This window comes from Rattus norvegicus, chromosome 9 (genome assembly GCF_036323735.1).
Source record: "Rattus norvegicus strain BN/NHsdMcwi chromosome 9, GRCr8, whole genome shotgun sequence".
Lineage (NCBI taxonomy): Eukaryota > Metazoa > Chordata > Mammalia > Rodentia > Muridae > Rattus > Rattus norvegicus.
The window spans coordinates 120,055,554-120,074,713 of record NC_086027.1 but is presented as its reverse complement, the minus strand read 5'-3'; the positions used below and the strand labels follow the sequence as shown (position 1 = coordinate 120,074,713).

Here is a 19,160-nt window from a genome sequence, read left to right as displayed (position 1 = left end):
TAGATTCCCTTATTTAGGTGCTTCCACATTTCTTTTTTTTTTTTTTTATTAACTTGACTATTTCTTATATACATTTCGAGTGTTATTCCCTTTCCCGGTTTCCGGGCAAACATCCCCCTCCCCCCTCCCCTACCTTATGGGTGTTCCCCTCCCAAACCTCCCCCCATTGCCGCCCTCCCCCCATAGACTAGTTCACTGGGGGATCAGTCTTAGCAGGACCCAGGGCTTCCCCTTCCACTGGTGCTCTTACTAGGATATTCATTGCTACCTATGGGGTCAGAGTCCAGGGTCAGTCCATGTATAGTCTTTAGGTAGTGGCTTAGTCCCTGGAAGCTCTGGTTGCTTGGCATTGTTGTACTTTTGGGGTCTCGAGCCCCTTCAAGCTCTTTCAGTTCTATCTCTGATTCCTTCAATAGGGGACCTATTCTCAGTTCAGTGGTTTGCTGCTGGCATTCGCCACTGTATTTGCTGTATTCTGGCTGTGTCTCTCAGGAGCGATCTACATCCGGCTCCTGTCGGTCTGCACTTCTTTGCTTCATCCATCTTGTCTAATTGGGTGGCTGTATATGTATGGGCCACATGTGGGGCAGGCTCTGAATGGGTGTTCCTTCAGTCTCTGTTTTAATCTTTGCCTCTCCCTTCGCTGCCAAGGGTATTCTTTTTCCTCATTTAAAGAAGGAGTGAAGCATTCACATTTTGATCATCCGTCTTGAGTTTCGTTTGTTCTAGGGATCTAGGGTAATTCAAGCATTTGGGCTAATAGCCACTTATCAATGAGTGCATACCATGTATGTCTTTCTGTGATTGGGTTAGCTCACTCAGGATGATATTTTCCAGTTCCAACCATTTGCCTACGAATTTCATAAACTCGTTGTTTTTGATAGCTGAGTAATATTCCATTGTGTAGATGTACCACATTTTCTGTATCCATTCCTCTGTTGAAGGGCAACTGGGTTCTTTCCATTTTCTGGCTATTATAAATAAGGCTGCGATGAACATAGTGGAGCACGTGTCTCTTTTATATGTTGAGGCATCTTTTGGGTATATGCCCAAGAGAGGTATAGCTGGATCCTCAGGCAGTTCAATGTCCAATTTTCTGAGGAACCTACAGACTGATTTCCAGAATGGTTTTACCAGTCTGCAATCCCACCAACAATGGAGGAGTGTTCCTCTTTCTCCTCATCCTCGCCAGCATCTGCTGTCACCTGAGTTTTTGATCTTAGCCATTCTCACTGGTGTGAGGTGAAATCTCAGGGTTGTTTTGATTTGCATTTCCCTTATGACTAAAGATGTTGAACATTTCTTTAGGTGTTTCTCAGCCATTCGGCATTCCTCAGTTGTGAATTCTTTGTTTAACTCTGAACCCCATTTTTTAACGCGGTTATTTGTTTCCCTGCGGTCTAACTTCTTGAGTTCTTTGTATATTTTGGATATAAGGCCTCTATCTGTTGTAGGATTGGTAAAGATCTTTTCCCAATCTGTTGGTTGCCGTTTTGTCCTAACCACAGTGTCCTTTGCCTTACAGAAGCTTTGCAGTTTTATGAGATCCCATTTGTCGATTCTTGATCTTAGAGCATAAGCCATTGGTGTTTTGTTCAAGAAATTTTTTCCAGTGCCCATGTGTTCCAGATGCTTCCCTAGTTTTTCTTCTATTAGTTTGAGTGTGTCTGGTTTGATGTGGAGGTCCTTGATCCACTTGGACTTAAGCTTTGTACAGGGTGATAAGCATGGATCGATCTGCATTCTTCTACATGTTGCCCTCCAGTTGAACCAGCACCATTTGCTGAAAATGCTATCTTTTTTCCATTGGATGGTTTTGGCTCCTTTGTCAAAAATCAAGTGACCATAGGTGTGTGGGTTCAATTCTGGGTCTTCAATTCTATTCCATTGGTCTATCTGTCTGTCTCTGTACCAATACCATGCAGTTTTTATCACTATTGCTCTGTAATACTGCTTGAGTTCAGGGATACTGATTCCCCCTGAAGTCCTTTTATTGTTGAGGATAGCTTTAGCTATCCTGGGTTTTTTGTTATTCCAGATGAATTTGCAAATTGTTCTGTCTAACTCCTTGAAGAATTGGATTGGTATTTTGATGGGGATTGCATTGAATCTGTAGATTGCTTTTGGTAAAATGGCCATTTTTACTATATTAATCCTGCCAATCCATGAGCATGGGAGATCTTTCCATCTTCTGAGGTCTTCTTCAATTTCTTTCCTCAGTGTCTTGAAGTTCTTATTGTACAGATCTTTTACTTGCTTGGTTAAAGTCACACCGAGGTACTTTATATTATTTGGGTCTATTATGAAGGGTGTCGTTTCCCTAATTTCTTTCTCGGCTTGTTTCTCTTTTGTATAGAGGAAGGCAACTGATTTATTTGAGTTAATTTTATCCCCAGCCACTTTGCTGAAGTTGTTTATCAGCTTTAGTAGTTCTCTGGTGGAACTTTTGGGATCACTTAAATATACTATCATGTCATCTGCAAATAGTGATATTTTGACCTCTTCTTTTCCGATCTGTATCCCTTTGATCTCCTTTTGTTGTCTGATTGCTCTGGCTAGAACTTCAAGAACTATATTGAATAAGTAGGGAGAGAGTGGGCAGCCTTGTCTAGTCCCTGATTTTAGTGGGATTGCTTCAAGTTTCTCTCCATTTAGTTTAATGTTAGCAACTGGTTTGCTGTATATGGCTTTTACTATATTTAGGTATGGGCCTTGAATTCCTATTCTTTCCAGGACTTTTATCATGAAGGGGTGTTGAATTTTGTCAAATGCTTTCTCAGGATCTAATGAAATGATCATGTGGTTCTGTTGTTTCAGTTTGTTTATATAATGGATCACGTTGATGGTTTTCCGTATATTAAACCATCCCTGCATGCCTGGGATGAAGCCTACTTGATCATGGTGGATGATTGTTTTGATGTGCTCTTGAATTCGGTTTGCCAGAATTTTATTGAGTATTTTTGCGTCGATATTCATAAGGGAAATTGGTCTGAAGTTCTCTTTCTTTGTTGTGTCTTTGTGTGGTTTAGGTATAAGAGTAATTGTAGAAGGAATTCGGTAGGGCTCCATCTGTTTCAATTTTGTGGAATACTTTGGATAATATTGGTATGAGGTCTTCTATGAAGGTTTGATAGAATTCTGCACTAAACCCGTCTGGACCTGGGCTCTTTTTGGTTGGGAGACTTTTAATGACTGCTTCTATTTCCTTAGGAGTTATGGGGTTGTTTAACTGGTTTATCTGTTCCTGATTTAACTTCGATACCTGGTATCTGTCTAGGAAATTGTCCATTTCCTGAAGATTTTCAAGTTTTGTTGAATATAGGTTTTTATAGTAAGATCTGATGATTTTTTGAATTTCCTCCGAATCTGTAGTTATGTCTCCCTTTTCATTTCTGATTTTGTTAATTTGGACACACTCTCTGTGTCCTCTCGCTAGTCTGGCTAAGGGTTTATCTATCTTGTTGATTTTCTCAAAGAACCAACTTTTGGTTCTGTTGATTCTTTCTATGGTCCTTTTTGTTTCTACTTGGTTGATTTCAGCTCTGAGTTTGATTATTTCCTGCCTTCTACGCCTCCTGGGTGTATTTGCTTCTTTTTGTTCTAGAGCTTTTAGGTGTGCTGTCAAGCTGCTGACATATGCTCTTTCCTGTTTCTTTCTGCAGGCACTCAGCGCTATGAGTTTTCCTCTTAGCACAGCTTTCATTGTGTCCGATAAGTTTGAGTATGTTGTATCTTCATTTTCATTAAATTCTAAAAAGTTTTTAATTTCTTTCTTTATTTCTTCCTTGACCAGGTTATGATTGAGTAGAGCATTGTTCAATTTCCACGTATATGTGGGCATTCTTCCCTTATTGTTATTGAAGACCAGTTTTAGGCCGTGGTGGTCCGATAGCACGCATGGGATTATTTCTATCTTTCTGTACCTGTTGAGGCCCGTTTTTTGACCAATTATATGGTCAATTTTGGAGAAAGTACCATGAGGAGCTGAGAAGAAGGTATATCCTTTTGCTTTAGGATAGAATGTTCTATAAATATCCGTTAAGTCCATTTGGCTCATGACTTCTCTTAGTCTGTCGACATCACTGTTTAATTTCTGTTTCCATGATCTGTCCATTGATGAGAGTGGGGTGTTGAAATCTCCCACTATTATTGTGTGAGGTGCAATGTGTGTTTTGAGCTTTAGTAAGGTTTCTTTTACGTATGTAGGTGCCCTTGTATTTGGGGCATAGATATTTAGGATTGAGAGTTCATCTTGGTTGATTTTTCCTTTGATGAATATGAAGTGTCCTTCCTTATCTTTTTTGATGACTTTTAATTGAAAATTGATTTTATTTGATATTAGAATGGCTACTCCAGCTTGCTTCTTCTGACCATTTGCTTGGAAATTTGTTTTCCAGCCTTTCACTGTGAGGTAGTGTCTGTCTTTGTCTCTGAGGTGTGTTTCCTGTAGGCAGCAGAATGCAGGGTCCTCGTTGCGTATCCAGTTTGTTAATCTATGTCTTTTTGTTGGGGAGTTGAGGCCATTGATATTGAGAGATATTAAGGAATAGTGATTATTGCTTCCCGTTATATTCATATTTGGATGTGAGGTTATGTTTGTGTGCTTTCATTCTCTTTGTTTTGTTGCCAAGACGATTAGTTTCTTGCTTCTTCTAGGGTATAGCTTGCCTCCTTATGTTGGGCTTTACCATTTATTATCCTTTGTAGTGCTGGATTTGTAGAAAGATATTGTGTAAATTTGGTTTTGTCATGGAATATCTTGGTTTCTCCATCAATGTTAATTGAGAGTTTTGCTGGATACAGTAACCTGGGCTGGCATTTGTGTTCTCTTAGGGTCTGTATGACATCAGTCCAGGATCTTCTGGCCTTCATAGTTTCTGGCGAGAAGTCTGGTGTGATTCTGATAGGTCTCCCTTTATATGTTACTTGACCTCTTTCCCTTACTGCTTTTTATATTCTTTCTTTATTTTGTGCGTTTGGTGTTTTGACAATTATGTGACGGGAGGTGTTTCTTTTCTGGTCCAATCTATTTGGAGTTCTGTAGGCTTCTTGTATGTCTATGGGTATCTCTTTTTTTAGGTTAGGGAAGTTTTCTTCTATGATTTTGTTGAAGATATTTACTGGTCCTTTGAGCTGGGAGTCTTCACTCTATTCTATACCTATTATCCTTAGGTTTGATCTTCTCATTGAGTCCTGGATTTCCTGTATGTTTTGGACCAGTAGCTTTTTCCGCTTTACATTATCTTTGACAGTTGAGTCAATGATTTCTATGGACTCTTCTGCTCCTGAGATTCTCTCTTCCATCTCTTGTATTCTGTTGGTGAAGCTTGTATCTACAGCTCCTTGTCTCTTCTTTTGGTTTTCTATATCCAGGGTTGTTTCCATGTGTTCTTTCTTGATTGCTTCTATTTCCATTTTTAATTCCTTCAACTGTTTGATTGTGTTTTCCTGGAATTCTTTCAGGGATTTTTGCGATTCCTCTCTGTAGGCTTCTACTTGTTTATTAATGTTTTCCTGTGTTTCCCTAAGTGTGTTCATGTCTTTCTTGAAGTCCTCCAGCATCATGATCAAATATGATTTTGAAACTAGATCTTGCTTTTCTGGTGTGTTTGGATATTCCATGTTTGTTTTGGTGGGAGAATTGGGCTCCGATGATGGCATGTAGTCTTGGTTTCTGTTGCTTGGGTTCCTGCGCTTGCCTCTCGCCATCAGATTATCTCTAGTGTTACTTTGTTCTGCTCTTTCTGACAGTGGCTAGACTGTCCTATAAGCCTGTGTGTCAGGAGTGCTGTAGACCTGTTTTCCTCTCTTTCAGTCAGTTATGGGGACAGAGTGTTCTGCTTTCGGGCGTGTAGTTTTTCCTCTCTACAGGTCTTCAGCTGTTCCTGTGGGCCTGTGTCTTGAGTTCACCAGGCAGCTTTCTTGCAGCAGAAAATTTGGTCTTACCTGTGGTCCCGAGGCTCAGGTTCGCTCGTGGGGTGCTGCCCACGGGCTCTCTGCAGCGGCAGCAACCAGGAAGACCTGTGCCGCCCCTTCCGGGAGCTTCAGTGCACCAGGGTTCCAGATGGTCTTTGGCTTTTTCCTCTGGCGTCCGAGATGTGTGTGCAGGGAGTAGTCTCTTCTGGTTTCCCAGGCTTGTCTGCCTCTCTGAAGGTTTAGCTCTCCCTCCCACGGGATTTGGGTGCAGAGAACTGTTTATCCGGTCTGTTTCCTTCAGGGTCCGGCGGTGTCTCTGGCAGGGGTCTTGCCGCTCCTGGGCCCTCCCCCACGGGAGCCCAGAGGCCTTATACAGTTTCCTCTTGGGCCAGGGATGTGGGCAGGGGTGAGCAGTGTTGGTGGTCTCTTCCGCTCTGCAGCCTCAGGAGTGCCCACCTGACCAGGTGGTTGGGTCTCTCTCTCACCGGGTCTGGGAGCAGAGAGCTGCTGCGGGCCGGGATCCGCGGGTCGCTTCCACATTTCTAAAGCTAGACACCAAGATATATTCCATTTCTTATGCTTGATTCATTGCTGAGGCTGATCACCAGATCTAACCAATAAAATGAAATCACAATAACTTCATAAAATTCTAAGGCAAATGGATGGAACTAGAAAATATGCTGAGTAAGGTAACAAAAGAACAGACATGGTATGCACTCATTGAAAAGTGTATATTAGCCTAAGAGCTCAGAATACCCAAGATACAATTCACAGATTATATGAAGTTCAACAATAAGGAAGAATAAAATGTGAATGCTTCAGTCCTTCCCAGGGGGAAGCAAATACTCACAGGAGGTAGAGAGTGGGAGGGACTTGGGAAGAAGAAATGAGGGGGAGGAGAAAGGGGAGACAGGATCAGGCATGAGAGGAGACTGGGATAATATATAGAGGGTCAGGAATTTTAATAGAGATGTGTAGCTATGAGGGATGGGGTACTGGAGGTAGCTACCAGCCAGTCCCAGATGCCAGGAAAGCAAGAGGCTCCAGGACCCAACGTGGATGAGATTAGCTGAAATGCCCAACAAAGGGGAGGGAGAACCTGTAGAGACCATATCCAGAAGTTAGGCAAGGCCCTCTGTTGCGGGATGGGGCCACCCACCCTTCTCAAAATTTTAACCCAGAATTGCTCCTGTCTAAAGGAAATACAAGGACAAAGACTGGGGCAGAGATTGAAGGAAAGGCCATCCAGATAACGCCCCACCTCGGGATCCATCCCGTATACAGCCACCAAACCCAGTCACTATTGCTGATGACCAGAAGGGCTTGCTGACAGGAGCCTGATATGGAAATCTCCTGAGAGGCTCTGCCAGCCTCTGTATCAGCCTCACTGATACAGATGAGGATGCTTGCAGCTAACCATAGGAGTGAGCACGGAGACCCCAATGGAGCAGTTAAAGAAAGGACTGGAGGAGCTGAAGGGGTATGCAACGCCATAGAAAGAACAACAATATCAACCAACCAGAGACCCCAGCCCTCCCAGGGGCTGAACCACCAATCAAAGAGTTCACATGGAGGCACCCATGGCTCCAGCCACATATGTAGCAGAGGATGGCAATGTCTGGCATCAATAGAAGAGAAGCGCTTGGTTCTGTGAAGGCTAGATTCTCCAGTGTAGGGGAATGCCAGCGGTGAGGTGGGAGGGGTAGCATCCTCATAGAAGCAGAGGGACCAGTGGATGGGAGGGGGGGGGAACCAGGAAAGGGGATAACATTTGAAATGTAAATACATAAAATATCCAATAAAAAAGAAAAAAAGAATCTTCATTTGGCTACCTTAATTCACGTGTCTAATCAGAACTTACCAACCCATCCTAGCTCATTCTAATACAGACCTGTTTTTTTCCTTTAAAAATTACAGCTGCAGAGCTATTTGCTGATTTTTATGTCCATTTCATATTCAGCCACCTTGCATCTTTTTCTTGATTAATAAAGGATATATTTGTGTTCGAAAATTATGTGTGGATATGATCTGTGCCTAATCCATGGTTTAAAGGGGAATACTCTGTAGTGCATAAGTCCCTTCAATAGTTAGATTCTATCTAGATCATTCAAGTATCAGTGAGCAATACAAACTCTAATGGGGGGACGGACAGAAACAGGAAACCTTCATTGATTTATCCAGCAAGTTTTTGAGAACCTCATACATAAAGCAGGCTTGAAATAATTGAAACAGATTGAGTGCATTTTAGACATGCCTGGCATTTCATGAGGGAGATCGATAGGAAACAAATAAAAATATGCAAATAAATAATTTCCAGATGTGGTTATGGCTATATAGAAGGGACACTTGAATGTATGAAGAGTTATGGTATATGTAGATCATTGTGTATGCTGTGCTGATTTAAATAGGTTGTCCAGAGAAAGCATCTCTGAGAAATTGACATTTGCTCAGACTTAAACAAGGAGCCAGCCTTATGAATTCCCTAGGGGAAAGGGTTAATCACAAGCTGGAGTGAACAGCTGCTCTAAAAGACTAACGTCAATAACTTCAAACAGTAGAAGGATGATACTATGTCCAGAGGTCAGAAAATAGATTAGAAAGGTGTGCTTGTAAAGGTGGGAGATTAAGTTCAAGCAAAAGCCTTCAGGGCATAATGCGTAATTTGTATTTTATCCTGAGTATTATTACTTAGTCCAAAAAGGAAATGCAAAGCAGAAGTAGCTACTCTGCCAAGAAGAGATAGATACCACTGAGAAATATTTCAGAGGTGGGGGGGGGGGGAGATGAAAGAGCCCTGTATATGGAAAGTGGAAGGAAACATAGGCCTATTCCTGTATTTAGGTTTGGTTCACAGTATCAATTATTTTGACCAATTCTGTGACAAAATACACGAAAAGAACAGCTTATGGAAGAGAAGTTTGATTTCAGTTTCTGTTTTGAGGGTACAGCTTACTGTGTGTAGCGGGAGTGGGACAGGGACCTGAAGCAGATGCTCCTCTTGAAGGTCCAAGGCAAATGCAGGTATCCACCTCATTCTTTCCATTTTTGCAGCTTAGGGATGTAGCTCATAGAACAGTCTTGTCCAGTTATCCCTTAGGGTCTTACCACCTTCAGTAATCCAATAGAGTAAGTTTCTCACAAAATATCCAGTGGTTTGTCATGTAGGTGATTCTAGATCCTGTCACACTGACAATCCACAACAAACATCATAACAATTACATAACAATATCTGAACAATAATAAGAGAAAGAGTAGGTTTGTGGGCTTAGCCTGATTCAATCATTCAACCATTCTGTATTTGTTATGTTTATAGAGCCATGCTGGAGAGATGTATGCATTATAGTGGTTTTTTTTTTAACTTGAGTATTTCTTATATACATTTTGAGTGTTATTCCCTTTCCCGGTTTCCGGGCAAACATCCCCCTAATCCCTCCCCTTCCTTATGGGTGTTCCCCTCCCAACCCTCCCCCCATTGCCGCCCTCCCCCCAACAGTCTAGTTCACTGGGGGTTCAGTCTTAGCAGGACCCAGGGCTTCCCCTTCCACTGGTGCTCTTACTAGGATATTCATTGCTACCTATGAGGTCAGAGTCCAGGGTCAGTCCATGTATAGTCTTTGGGTAGTGGCTTAGTCCCTGGAAGCTATGGTTGCTTGGCATTGTTGTACATATGGGGTCTACAGCCCCTTCAAGCTCTTCCAGTTCTTTCTCTGATTCCTTCAACGGGGGTCCTATTCTCAGTTCAGTGGTTTGCTGCTGGCATTCGCCTCTGTATTTGCTGTATTCTGGCTGTGTCTCTCAGGAGCGATCTACATCCGGCTCCTGTCGGTCTGCACTTCTTTGCTTCATCCATCTTGACTAATTGGGTGGCTGTATATGTATGGACCACATGTGGGGCAGGCTCTGAATGGGTGTTCCTTCAGTCTCTGTTTTAATCTTTGCCTCTCTCTTCCCTGCCAAGGGTATTCTTGTTCCCCTTTTAAAGAAGGAGTGAAGCATTCACATTTTGATTATCCGTCTTGAGTTTCATTTGTTCTAGACATCTAGGGTAATTCAAGCATTTGGGCTAATAGCCACATATCAATGAGTGCATACCATGTGTATTTTTCTGTGATTGGGTTACCTCACTCAGGATGATATTTTCCAGTTCCAACCATTTGCCCACGAATATGATAAAGTCATTGTTTTTGATAGCTGAGTAATATTCCATTGTGTAGATGTACCACATTTTCTGTATCCATTCCTCTGTTGAAGGGCATCGGGGTTCTTTCCAGCTTCTGGCTATTATAAATAAGGCTGCGATGAACATAGTGGAGCACGTGTCTTTTTTATATGTTGGGGCATCTTTTGGGTATATGCCCAAGAGAGGTATAGCTGGATCCTCAGGCAGTTCAATGTCCAATTATCTGAGGAACCTCCAGACTGATTTCCAGAATGTTTGTACCAGTCTGCAATCCCACCAACAATGGAGGAGTGTTCCTCTTTCTCCTCATCCTCGCCAGCATCTGCTGTCACCTGAGTTTTTGATCTTAGCCATTCTCACTGGTGTGAGGTGAAATCTCAGGGTTGTTTTGATTTGCATTTCCCTTATGACTAAAGATGTTGAACATTTCTTTAGGTGTTTCTCAGCCATTCGGCATTCCTCAGATGTGAATTCTTTGTTTAGCTCTGAACCCCATTTTTTAATAGGGTTATTTGTCTCCCTGCAGTCTAACTTCTTGAGTTCTTTGTATATTTTGGATATAAGGCCTCTATCTGTTGTAGGATTGGTAAAGATCTTTTCCCAATCTGTTGGTTGCCATTTTGTCCTAACCACAGTGTCCTTTGACTTACAGAAGCTTTGCAGTTTTATGAGATCCCATTTGTCGATTCTTGATCTTAGAGCATAAGCCATTGGTGTTTTGTTCAGGAAATTTTTTCCAGTGCCCATGTGTTCCAGATGCTTCCCTAGTTTTTCTTCTATTAGTTTGAGTGTGTCTGGTTTGATGTGGAGGTCCTTGATCCACTTGGACTTAAGCTTTGTACAGGGTGATAAGCATGGATCGATCTGCATTCTTCTACATGTTGCCCTCCAGTTGAACCAGCACCATTTGCTGAAAATGCTATCTTTTTTCCATTGGATGGTTTTGGCTCCTTTGTCAAAAATCAAGTGACCATAGATGTGTGGGTTCATTTCTGGGTCTTCAATTCTATTCCATTGGTCTATCTGTCTGTCTCTGTACCAATACCATGCAGTTTTTATCACTATTGCTCTGTAATACTGCTTGAGTTCAGGGATACTGATTCCCCCTGAAGTCCTTTTATTGTTGAGGATAGTTTTAGCTATCCCAGGTTTTTTGTTATTCCAGATGAATTTGCAAATTGTTCTGTCTAATTCTTTGAAGAATTGGATTGGTATTTTGATGGGGATTGGATTGAATCTGTAGATCGCTTTTGGTAAAGTGGCCATTTTTACTATATTAATCCTGCCACTCCATGAGCATGGGAGATCTTTCCATCTTCTGAGGTCTTCTTCAATTTCTTTCTTCAGTGTCTTGAAGTTCTTATTGTATAGATCTTTTACTTGCTTGGTTAAAGTCACACCGAGGTACTTTATATTATTTGGGTCTATTATGAAGGGTGTCGTTTCCCTAATTTCTTTCTCAGCTTGTTTCTCTTTTGTGTAGAGGAAGGCTACTGATTTATTTGAGTTAATTTTATACCCAGCCACTTTGCTGAAGTTGTTTATCAGCTTTACTAGTTCTCTGGTGGAACTTTTGGGATCACTTAAATATACTATCATATCATCTGCAAATAGTGATATTTTGACTTCTTCTTTTCCGATCTGTATCCCCTTGACCTCCTTTTGTTGTCTGATTCTCTGGCTAGAACTTCAAGAACTATATTGAATAAGTAGGGAGAGAGTGGGCAGCCTTGTCTAGTCCCTGATTTTAGTGGCATTGCTTCAAGTTTCTCTCCATTTAGTTTAATGTTAGCCACTGGTTTGCTGTATATGGCTTTTACTATGTTTAGGTATGGGCCTTGAATTCCTATTCTTTCCAGGACTTTTATCATGAAGGGGTGTTGAATTTTGTCAAATGCTTTCTCAGCATCTAATGAAATGATCATGTGGTTTTGTTCTTTCAGTTTGTTTATCTAATGGATCACGTTGATGGTTTTCCGTATATTAAACCATCCCTGCATGCCTGGGATGAAGCCTACTTGATCATGGTGGATGATTGTTTTGATGTGCTCTTGGATTCGGTTTGCCAGAATTTTATTGAGTATTCTTGCGTCGATATTCATAAGGGAAATTGGTCTGATGTTCTCTTTCTTTGTTGGGTCTTTGTGTGGTTTAGGTATAAGAGTAATTGTGGCTTCATAGAAGGAATTCGGTAGTGCTCCATCTGTTTCAATTTTGTGGAATAGTTTGGATAATATTGTTATGAGGTCTTCTATGAAGGTCAGATAGAATTCTGCACTAAACCCGTCTGTACCTGGGCTCTTTTGGTTGGGAGACCTTTAATTACTGCTTCTATTTTCTAAGGAGTTATGGGGTTGTTTAACTGGTTTATCTGTTCCTGATTTAATTTCAGTTCCTGGTATCTGTCTAGGAAATTGTCCATTTCCTGTAGATTTTCAAGTTTTGTTGAATATAGGCTTTTATAGTAAGATCTGATGATTTTTTGAATTTCCTCTGAATCTGTAGTTATGTCTCCCTTTTCATTTCTGATTTTGTTAATTTGGACACACTGTCTGTGTCCTCTCGTTAGTCTTGCTAAGGGTTTATCTATCTTGTTGATTTTCTCAAAGAACCAACTTTTGGTTCTGTTGATTCTTTCTATGGTCCTTTTTGTTTCTACTTGGTTGATTTCAGCTCTGAGTTTCGTTATTTCCTGCCTTCTACTCCTCCTGGGTGTATTTGCTTCTTTTTGTTCTAGAGCTTTTAGGTGTGCTGTCAAGCTGCTGACATATGCTCTTTCCTGTTTCTTTCTGCAGGCACTCAGCGCTATGAGTTTTCCTCTTAGCACAGCTTTCATTGTGTCCCATAAGTTTGGGTATGTTGTACCTTCATTTTCATTAAATTCTAAAAAGTCTTTAATTTCTTTCTTTATTTCTTCCTTGACCAGGTTATGATTGAGTAGAGCATTGTTCAATTTCCACGTGTATGTGGGCATTCTTCCCTTATTGTTATTGAAGACCAGTTTTAGGCCGTGGTGGTCTCATAGCACGCATGGGATTATTTCTATCTTTCTGTACCTGTTGAGGCCCGTTTTTTGACCAATTATATGGTCAATTTTGGAGAAATTACCATGAGGAGCTCAGAAGAAGGTATATCCTTTTGCTTTAGGATAGAATGTTCTATAAATATCCGTTAAGTCCATTTGGCTCATGACTTCTAAAAATATGGAACACTTCACGAATTTGCGTGTCATCCTTGCGCAGGGGCCATGCTAATATTCTCTCTATCGTTCCAATTTTAGTATATGTGCTGCCGAAGCGAGCACATAGTGTTTGTTTATAACAGAAGCCTGAAACACCAATGATTTAAACAAGCTGAGAGCTTATATTTTCCTTATATGAATAAAGCTGAGTTAGAATCCAAGACTGTTGAGTGCCCAGGTCTTAACATACTGAAGTGACTCAATGATGTCAGGAAGGTATTGAAGTCATTGAAAAGAATGTTTATCGTTACGGTTCCTGTAGAATCCTCAAAGGTTGTGCAAGGAAGCAGTAGGCTTGTTGAGAAGACAGAAGTGGAAATGAATTTGGTCTATTCTGGACTTTCTATACGAAAAGAAAGGTAAAGTTGGCATAAGACTGGCACACTTGAACAGTGTCTAGGAGTCTTCTGGTATGAGGGTATCCATAGCTGTGTCTTAGAAATCAGGAGCTCCCCAAGCCTACCCTAGGAGATTCAACCCCAAAACCACATTGCTAACTGCAGCAGCCAAGTGTGATACATTTCTGTCTTACGAGACTCATATTTTCCTTAGTGACATGATTATCCTTTAAAGGAACGCCCTACCTCAATCAAGCTCTGTCTCTTCCTGTCTCTCTGTCTCTACCTCTCTCTTATGTCCCCACTCTTAGAGGGCCTTTTGCTCCCCTGTCCCAAATAAACTTTTTGTCTGAGATCTATCTGTTCCTTGGTGTGATCTCTGCAGAGATCCTAACTCATGAAGGTACTTTGCTGCTAAATCTTAACAGTGTGGGCTTGGATCAATTATCTGTAGAAGAATTATTTCCTTGGTGTGTGAAAGTTAAATAAAGTAAATGAGATGGGGTTTGGCTGGAGTTAGTATTAATTGGTTTGCATATGCAAGGCAGACTATTAGAGAACTTGCTTGTATCCCTAGGGATTAGCTAGTTATGAGGCAAAGTCTTACCCTGGCCAGAGAGAACCTCTTCATAAAGTTTCAAATCAAAGAATAAATTATGATTAAAATAAGGCTGGTAGCACAGCCATATCATTCTAAACATACTGCTTGGCTTTTTTCATCGCCCATCTTCAATGTATAGATCAAGCACTATAATAAATCTGTAGGTGCCTCCAGATGTCATGTCCATATTTCATTTGGTGGAAGCACAGTATCTTCCTTTAAGAGAATTCCTGGCACCATCTCACAGTCCAGTTTCTTTACATTATATTGGTGATCACTAGGTGAATAGTTGTGAAAAGGCAAGAGGCCTGATCTGGAGTGTTAGGGCTGTGAGCTCAGGCATGGAAGCCAAAGTATAGCCTAAGCAAAAGCTTTCACAACATTCACCTATTCATAATAGGGAAATTCACCCACTATTCCTGCCAGTGTCTTTTGCATTTGCTTAAATAAAAGGCTGTTAACATCACAGTAATGTTGAGGAAGAGTAGGAAGGAATAAAAGAAAAGGAAGGAAATGCAGTAGTAAGCACATGCTCTTCTTTGCCAAGAGGCAGTTGAAAAGAGAATGAAAGAAACTGTAATACAGACAGGATTAAGTGGCTTTCTTTCTTTCTTTCTTTCTTTCTTTCTTTCTTTCTTTCTTTCTTTCTTTCTTTCTTTCTTTCTTTCTAGAACAGGGTCTCTTGCTGAAGGAAGATTACCTTGAACACCTGATGCTTTAGCTAATACCTCCTGAGTGCTGGGACTACAGTCACTCATTAACAAACACATGTTTCTGTGGTACTGGGGTTACCAATACATGTTCCTTGAATTTAATGTAGATACGCTTCCAAGTGAACTACATCTAAGCCCCAAAGGGTTTTTACTGTAGATGTTAAGTTGATAAAAAGTATACTTAATGTATCTAGAACAGCTGATATATTTAGAGCTGATTTTAATGAAAGCAAAGATGTTTAAATAGTAATTGGATATAGTTCTTTTTTAAATGTATATCTTCATCTATTTAGATCCATTTATTCATTTTTAATCTGTATTTTTAATTACACTTTTCATAAATATATTCTTAACACTTTTTCCCTTTGCCAAAGTTCTCCCAGATCCTTTTCACATTTGCACCATCCCACTCCACACCACATTTTCTTTCTCTTTAAAAATAAGTACAAATATGACTAAAGAAAAATAACAAATCAATACATATATATGCACACACCAAAAATGGAAGACAAAATATAGAAGCAAAAGACCAACAGGACAAAAATACCCAAACAAAACAATATGAGGCAAGAAGTTACAAAAATATCATTGATTTTATTTTGCATTAGACAACTATTCCTGCATGTGGGGCCTGCCTTGAAGTGTGATTAATGTATACAGTGAGACGTTTTGTAAAATAGTAATTTTTCTTTGGCAAGAAGGTATCAATTGTAGATAGCTTCTTAGTTACTGATGGGAACTTTCCCCTCTCCGTTCTGGGACCCTGTCTGGCCTGAACTTGTGCAGGTTGTGTGTGTGCTGCTACAGTTCCTATGTGCATCAGTCCCATTGAGTGTGTCTGGAAAACACTGGAATGTTTATTTCATGGAAATCTTTGACATATCAACTTGGGGTAAGCCAGCAGTGATAAAACCATTGCTTTCTTGTTCTGACATTAATCTGGTAAGTGTAAAGGGATGACAATGCATTTGATGTTGAAATGATTAAGATACCAATAATTAAAACTCATCTATTTCTCTGTACAAAGCTGACCATAGGATTGACATCCACAACAAAGGTCAGTTCAGAGCATTGTTTTTTTTTTTTTTCTTTAATTGCCTCAGATAAACAACCAACTTTGTTTGTTTGCACAACTTAAGGAAATGGTTTTACAAATAATAATGTAGGATAATTTTGTTTTCTTCCTGCTCTTACATTTTCTAAGGAGAAATGGTTAACGTGATGCTTTGTATTAAAAAGGTAGAGAAATTCGTGGGACATGTTATAACTGAGAATGTGAGTAGCACCTCTAAGCAAAAAAGTTTGAAGAACAGCCTCATTGGGATTCATTTATAATACACCTGTCAGACTGTGATATGGGAATAACTTAGAGGCCATTCAGAGACTTAAATATTAATGTTACTTGTACTTTCATGGACAGCCAAATTATTGTGATTCAAGTACAATTTAAAGAGAAAAAAGTCTCATCATTTCCTCCTAATCCTTGACAGTGACCTTGTTATGTCATTGATATTGTCAGGATTCCTCCACTTGACATCTAATAAATCTGATTCTAAATTGGTTTGTAGTCAAATTTTGAAAAGGATCAATAGATTCATTTGCACTGATTCTCACTCTGCAGCCAAAAACGTGCCTGTACATGCAAAAAACTAGATTAGTAGATTTGATTCATAACCTCTTGGCTGTCTCAGAAATGCAGTACACCTGGAATGCTATATAACATTTGAAGAATTAAATTAGAGGCACCACTGCCTAGACATGATGCTCTCATCTGCACCTAATCTACAGCAACAAGTAAATAGAAGGCTGCCATGAACAGACACCATCCTTGTGTTGTACACACACACACACACACACACACACACACACACACACACACACACACGATCCTTAAGCACCCTAATTTTCAATAAAATAATAATTACAATGGAGTCAAATGCAATGCTATTCCTGTAGTCATAACTTTAAATGAGGAGGGGGTATACCAAGGAGGTGGGGGTATCTTGTTTAAGTTAAGCTGAAGAATTTTAGAGAAATTGATTAGAAAATGTCATTAATATGGAGCCCAGTATGCCTTTGTTTGCTACGTATATATATCACTGAGTTCACTCCAAAAGGCATTAATAGAATATACTCTTTACCATTTACTGTTTTGTGGTAGATATAAAAGTCTGCACAAGGCAGAGCATTTTTATTCTCTCAAGTAATGTCTGATTTAGTGTAGCATTACAGAAATCCAGAAATCGTCAATATCCAGGGAACGACTGCCCCAAGTGACAACACAAATCTACAACACACTCTACAACTTATGCTCAGGGAATATGGAAGAAAAGAAGCTAGAAAGATTGTTAAGATCCAGAATGGGAGTATGTCTGCTGTAAGATAGTATTTTCTATATATGACAGGAAAGCCACATCTAGGAAACAAGCTCAAACAAGACCTAAAAAATGATACTGCCAATCGACATCCCAGCATAGATGGGGGAAATCTTCTAAGGTCATAGCCCTATATGGAACTACAGAAAATTGATAGTTGCTCAGAAAGGAAAAGCCAGTTTTTTCAAGGTACAAGCCCTCTGATACATTGGACAAGCCCTCTGATACATTGTTAAATTTCAATTTCAAGGGAGGTCAACCCTAAAAACACGCAAGGCAACATAAATGAAATTTAAAATAGGCAGATTGTATTTAAGCATATATAATTGCAATATATATCCAATAATAATAATATAATAGTTAAATAATAAGCAATCATGAGTTTGAGGAATAAGGGAGACACAGGAGGTGCTGGAGGGAGGTGAGGATGGGAGCCATATAGAATATAGTGCTTGTATATAAGATTCTCAAAATATTGAAAAATAAATTGAAGAAGAGAATAGCGTAAGTTGGAACAAATAATCAAGTATAATGAAAGTCCCAATGTTCTTTAGGGGCAAAGGCAGAAAGGTAGCAATGCACTCCAAAGGTGTTTGATATGGGTAAGGTAGAAGTGATAGGTTTCTAAGGTGAATGATATATATTTGTGCTGTAAGCAGAGATGGTAAGCTGATATTTTAGGATAAGAATATAGCCATAAATAAAGGGATGCAAAGTGAAGAAAGCCTTGTCACTGAGAAGAGTGCCAGCATCACTGAAGTAGAATGGAGAAGACAGAATAAAGTTGTAGTCAGTGTATAGAAGCTGTTAAAGGAAAAGGCCAGAAGCATGAGTTTGATGTCAGCCCAACATAGCATGAATGTCAGTGTGTTATGCAGGATTATAAGAGCAACATGAGTAAACGATAAATTAATAGGAGCCTGTAAGTTACTGAATAGAGTTTATACCACATATGGGCCCATGTGACTGTATTCCCCCATATCCCTGAGGAGGAGAGAATCTAATTGGCTTCACATTTACTTATAAAGTTAGTGGTTAGACATCATGAAGCGATACCTCTAAAATGGGGAAAGGGTTTCAAACTAGAAATATAAGAAGTGTTTCATTGAACTTTTTATCAAGTATGTAGCAATATTTGGATATTACTTATATACTATGAAATTAGCAATTTATCTCCATTTTACATTTCTTAGAATGGTTATTGAATGTGTGTTGTGGCAAAATGATGAGAGTATATAACTATGGAAAGAATAATAAAGGGGAAACAGTGGGGTTTACCCATAAATGCTATGAGACGAGAACTCTTGTCATCTTAGTTATGGAATGGCCTAGACAGGATCTGAAATTCAGGGTACATAATTTAATTTGTTGCACCATGGTGTTAGAAACTAAACACTAGTTCTCCTTCCCATAAGTGCTTTTGTTTTGGCATGTAGGCACTGGCTGCTTGGAATGTATAATTCAATAAGACTATGACATTAGATTTGAACAGGAAAAGAATTTTGAAATTAGTAAAAAGTAGTAGCCATTACTGCCCTGTGTAAGTTCAGTCAAGCACACAGATTGCAGAAAGCATATGTTTTTGATGGTGTCTTCAGGGCATCTTCAAATAAATAATTCATTTTAGTGCTGTGCATAGTTGAGATTCTGCATGGCATTTTCTTGCAGTTTCTGAGCTTTCTTATTTCTTGAATCTTGCCTACAGATCTTCCCTGACTTTTTTTCTCTTAACTTCTTCAATACATATATGTAGGGTCTAATCTCCAGTATTAAGCCTGTCAGTGTAGCCACCCGTT

The 19,160-nt window shown here is 39.8% G+C and overlaps 1 non-coding gene across 1 annotated transcript; it reads right to left on the bottom strand.

The window, feature by feature from the left end:
* Positions 1-13,293: 13,293 nt before the first annotated feature.
* Positions 13,294-13,400, bottom strand: LOC120094973 (U6 spliceosomal RNA). The gene has a single exon (XR_005489639.1). It is a non-coding gene; the product is annotated as a U6 spliceosomal RNA (small nuclear RNA).
* Between the last annotated feature and the right edge of the window lie 5,760 nt (positions 13,401-19,160).